This window comes from Saccopteryx bilineata, chromosome 4 (genome assembly GCF_036850765.1).
Source record: "Saccopteryx bilineata isolate mSacBil1 chromosome 4, mSacBil1_pri_phased_curated, whole genome shotgun sequence".
Classification (NCBI taxonomy): domain Eukaryota; kingdom Metazoa; phylum Chordata; class Mammalia; order Chiroptera; family Emballonuridae; genus Saccopteryx; species Saccopteryx bilineata.
Genome location: NC_089493.1, coordinates 155,951,926 through 155,957,207, shown reverse-complemented (window position 1 = coordinate 155,957,207; position 5,282 = coordinate 155,951,926). Strand labels below are relative to the sequence as shown.

General features: G+C 42.7%; 1 long non-coding RNA gene across 2 annotated transcripts; it reads left to right on the top strand.

Moving 5' to 3' along the window:
- Nucleotides 1-336: 336 nt before the first annotated feature.
- LOC136333342 (uncharacterized) lies at nt 337-4,047 on the top strand. Of its 2 annotated transcripts, XR_010731010.1 has the most exons (4): nt 337-603; nt 979-1,111; nt 2,620-2,717; nt 3,533-4,047. It is a non-coding gene; the product is annotated as an uncharacterized lncRNA (long non-coding RNA). The 2 variants fall into 2 exon arrangements; XR_010731009.1 differs by having other exon boundaries at nt 2,620-4,047.
- Nucleotides 4,048-5,282: the final 1,235 nt, after the last annotated feature.

Genomic DNA, 5,282 nt, shown 5'->3' with positions numbered 1-5,282 from the left:
GAGGTCAGCAGCTTTGGAAAGTACTGGCATTCCAGAGATATTGGTGGCAAATAACTGGGGACAGTAATGCTCTCTACTACACTGTGGCTCCTTCGAAGAGTTCTGTATCACTAGGGTCCATTCAGGAAAATATAAAGCCATACTAATTTTTTCATATAAAGGAGATATAATACACAAAGCTGATTGTATATGCAGATTTTGGAAGCCTGAAGGAGCAAAAGAAGATGCTGCCCAAATATTAAAAATTACAGGAAGCAGCTGTCACTCATAGATCTGGGAAGACAAAAGGGAAGAGATATAGTTAATAAAACCTAGGGTCTTGGAGGAGGACTCTCACAGGGGTCCTGCTGGCTTGAACACCTGTGAGAGGGTTCAGTGTAGCTGGTGCCAGGCATGTTGAAAAGAGCTGGAGATTCCTGCGTTGAAGCCAATAGGAAAGGATCCCACTCTCCCTCCTACTAATCTCCCTGTAGTGCTTCCTGTTGGCAGAACCAAACAGGAAGTCAGCTGGCAAGGGGCCCTGGGAACTGTGTTTTGCGGACCTTAGCCCCAGCATCGCAGCACAGATTGTAGAAGGATGGATTTAGACCTGAGAGACAAGAGGTAAATAACTGACCCCATTAATCTGTGTTTTCCTCTAGATGCTTTCACCAATTTTCTCTTTGTCTTTGATTTTCTACATTTTTACCATGATGGGTCAGGGCATGGATTTTCTTTTTAATTCTGCTTGTGATTTATTTGATTTCTTAAATCTATAGGTTGATATCTTCCATCTATTCTGGAAAGTTCTCAACTGTCATATTTTCCAATATTGCCTCTCTTCCAGTTTCTCTTTCTCCTCTTCTTCTGGGACTGCATTTAAATATATGTAAGATCTTCTCATTGTAACCTTTTCTTCTGTATTTTCCACCCTTTTGTCTCTCCATACTTCTTGCTAGATAATTTCTTCTAATCAGCCTTTCATTTCTCTAAATCAAGGGTCCCCAAACTACAGCCCGTGGGCCGCCTGCGTTCCCCTGAGGCCATTTATCCGGCCCCTGCCGCACTTCCAGAAGGGGCATCTCTTTCATTGGTGGTCAGTGAGAGGAGCATAGTTCCCATTGAAATACTGGTCAGTTTGTTGATTTAAATTTTCTTGTTCTTTATTTTAAATATTGTATTTGTTCCTGTTTTGTTTTTTTACTTTAAAAATAAGACATGTGCAGTGTGCATAGGGATTTGTTCATAGTTTGTTTTTTTTATAGTCCGGCCCTCCAACGGTCTGAGGGACAGTGAACTGGCCCCCTATGTAAAAAGTTTGGGAACCTCTGCTCTAAATCATTCTTCAGCCATGTCAAATCTGCTATTAAGCCAATCCATTGAAATTTTTTTAAAATTTTTATTTATTGATATTAGTGAAAGAGGGAGAGAGAGTGAAGGAGAGACAAAAACACCAATCTGTTCCTGTATGTGCCTTGACTGGGGATAGAACCAGCAACCTCTGTACTTTGGGTCAATGCTCTAACCAGCTGAGCTATCCAGTCAGGGTCCATTGAGTTTTAAATGTTGGTTTTTATTTTATTTCTTGTTTGCATATACTGTGTAATTTTATAGTTTCCAGTTCCCTGCTGAAGTTTTTGGTTTTGGTAACTTCTTGAACACAGTAAGTGTCCTTTTTTTTGTTTTTAAAATTTTTATTTATTGATTTTACAGAGAGAGGAGAGAGGGAGGGATGGGGGAGCGAGAAGTATCAACTCATAGTTGCTTCACTTTAGTTGTTCATTGATTGCTTGTCATACATGCCTTGATCGGATAAACCGTGACCTCAACATTACAGATCAATGCTTTATCCACTGCACCACCACAGACCAGGCTATACTTCTTCTCTTTTTTGAGCCATAGTTCCCTCAGCTCTATTTCTGTTAATTACTATTTCTGATGGTTTTAGCTCAAGGAATCTTTCTTCCTTGTGTGTCTGGTTATTTTTGTATGGTAAATATTGTATATGTGAAATAATTTGCGGAGATAATTTGAATGGAGTGATTTTTGTTATTTACCGAAGAGAATTTTTCATTGCTTTTGCCAGGTGCCTGGAGAAATTAGCAAACTGAGACCCTGTTAGTTATACCTAGGGCATGATATCTTCTGGAGTGCCTGGATGACTCAGTGCTGGACTGCCACTCATGGACAGGCTGATATGCTTTCAGTTCAAATTTATTTCTGGGTTACAGTCCTTTTAGGTTTCAGTTCACCTTTATTTCTGGGCTGAGCCCAATGTGGGGGGTGCTTTATCTGTCCCACACCATTGGCAGATTCTTGACTGATTTTTGTCTCCAGCCATGCAAGGCCACTAGAAGTGAGCCTGGCTTCTCAGCAGCTTGAAGTCCCGGGGTCACTTCTTTGGAATCCTGTCCTCTTCTGGACCTTGGCACAACAGGTCCTCATGATCTTGTTAGCTCTTTGATGTTTTTAAGAACATGTGTGTGAGAGAAAGAGAAAGAATGTTATTATTATTATTATTATTATTATTATTTTTTAGTGAGAGAGAGAGAGACAGGGAGGGAGAGGGATGAGAAGTATCAACCTGTAGCTGCATCACTTTTGTTGTTCATTGATTGCTTCTCTTTGTGCTTTGACCAGGGAGCTTAAGCCATGCCAGTGACCCTTTGCTCAAGCCAATGACCTTGGGTTCAAGCCAGCGACCATGAGATCATGTTGATAATCCTGCACTCAAGCTGGTGAGCCTGCGTTGAAGCCGGTGACCTCAGGGTTTGAACCTGGGACCTCAGCATCCCAAGTAGTTGCTCTGTCCACTGTGTCACCACCAGTCAGGCTTTATTAACATTTGACCAACTCTTTCAGCTATCTTTAGCAGGAGCTTTTATCAAAGGTATCTAGTTTGCCTCTTACTGGAAAAGAGGTGTTGGTTTGCTTAACTATCAGTGTAGAGCAGGGGTAGTCAATCTTTTTATACCTACCGCCCACTTTGTATCTCTGTTAGTGGTAAAATTTTCTAACCACCCACTGGTTCCACAGTAATGGTGATCTATAAAGTAGGGAAGTAACTTTACTTTATAAGATTTATAAATCAGAGTTATAGCAAGTTAAAGCATATAATAATAACTACTTACCAAGTACTTTATGTCGAATTTTCGCTAAGTTTGGCAGAATAAATCTTTATAAAACAACTTACTATAGTTAAATCTATCTTTTTATTTGTACTTTGGTTGCTCCGCTAATACCCACCATGAAAGATGGAATGCCCATTAGTGGGCAGTAGGGACCAGGTTGACTAGCACTGGTGTAGAGGATGTATCAGATGATGCAAGAGTAATTTTAAGGAGACCAGTTAGATTAATCTTTGTAGGAGATGTTGTGAGCCTGAATGAGGGCATTGGAGGTAAAGCTGGAGACAGGACAAATGTGAGAGATACTATGGTTGTTGAGTGGATGGGTGTAGTTTTATAGTAAGGTATTTGAAGAACTTCCTTGCTCTTTCAATAGGAGATAGAATTTGTATATTGCTTTCTTTCTCCCCCTCTTTGAATCCTAGGAATAGCATGCCCCTAGGCAATGGAAGGAGGGGAGAGACATTGGAAGAATCTGTGAAATGTATGTCTTGTGAATCCTCACCTGTATGTAGTTGTAAGCTTGTGTCATGATGTTATGCCTCCCCCCACCTGTATGTGGTCAAAGAGTATATAAGCAGCCTCTGAGAGGTAACCAGGGCTGCATGATTTGGGTTGGAGGATTGCCCCATGTATGCCACCAGCTTTTCACAATAAAACTCCTCAAAATTCATATTGGACTTGGTGTCTCTACATGAACCCGCAGAAATGAGGTACAGTACTTTATAACATTTGGAGGCTCGTCCGGGATATAGTATTTCATGTTACCGTGAGTAGAGACACTCGGATAGGCTGGCCTCTCCGGGGGGCTGCCTGACCCCGCTGGCTTACTAGGAGGGGTGCCCCTTGAAACATTTCAGGACTCCAGTTCTCCAGTGGGTGTCTACCATTTGCTTCTCCACCCCCACCCCCCACCTTCCTCTCTGTCTCTCTCTTCCCCTCCCGCAGCCAAGGCTCCATTGGAGCAAAGATGGCCTGGGCGCTGGGGATGGCTCCTTGGCCTCTACCCCAGGTGCTAGAGTGGCTCTGGTCAAGGAAGAGCGACCCCCCGGGGGGGCAGAGCATCGCCCCCTGGTGGGCAGAGAATCACCCCTGGTGGGCGTGCCGGGTGGATCCTGGTCGGGCGCATGCGGGAGTCTGTCTGACTGTCTCTCCCCGTTTCCAGCTTCAGAAAAAATACAAAAAAGAAAAAAAAATTAAAAAAAAAAGAAAGTTTTTGGGGAAAGTGTAGTTGGGAGTAAAAGAATATGGGACAGATAGGGTCAAAAATAAGGGACCTTTTTGTAAAAATGTTTCCATATGAAGACAAATCGTTGTCTGAAGAGTATCAGGGTAAGCCGGAAACAGAGGAATGTGAATATGAGGATAACTTGAAGTCTGAGGATGACAGGGGGGATGAAAAATCCATGGCTATGGCTGCCTTAGCCACGGGGCCTCCGCTGCCCTCAGCTCCTTCCTACATTCAACCCTCTGCTCCTCCGTTCCCTTATCGGGCCGATTCCATAGTCTATAGCTCAAAATCTGGGAAATCTCCTCTCCAACAATCTATAGACCAGGCTCGAAATATAGGGGAAACAATAGATGGCTTTGCCTGTTTTCCTATTGTGGAAAGACAGGATGATACAGGGAGACTAGTGCGAGAACATGAACCTGTACCTTTTAAAACTCTGAAAGAGCTTAAACTTGCTTGTGCTCAGTATGGGCCTACTGCCCCTTTTACACTTGGTTTATTAGATACTATTAGTGCAAAGGCTCTTCCCCCAAATGACTGGAAGGCGATTGCTCGTGCTTGTCTCTCTGGGGGTGATTATTTGTTGTGGAAGTCAGACTTTCATGAAAAGGCTATAGAGCTGGATGAGAAAAATCAGCAAGAGGAGGTTGCTGTTACTGTAGATATGTTAACTGGAGAAGGACAGTATGCCCATACGGCAACTCAATTAGAGTATCGACCAGCTATTTATGATATAATTAATCAGGTAGCCACACAGGCATGGAAATGCCTGCCTATTCCAGGGACCAAACCAGAAGAATTTGGTAAAATTAGGCAGGGTGCAGATGAGCGATTTCAAGACTTTGTCTCACGGCTAATTCAAGCAGTTGAAAGAATAGTAGGGGATAAAAATGTGGGAAAGGTTTTAATAAAACAACTAGCCTATGAAAATGCTAATTCTGCTT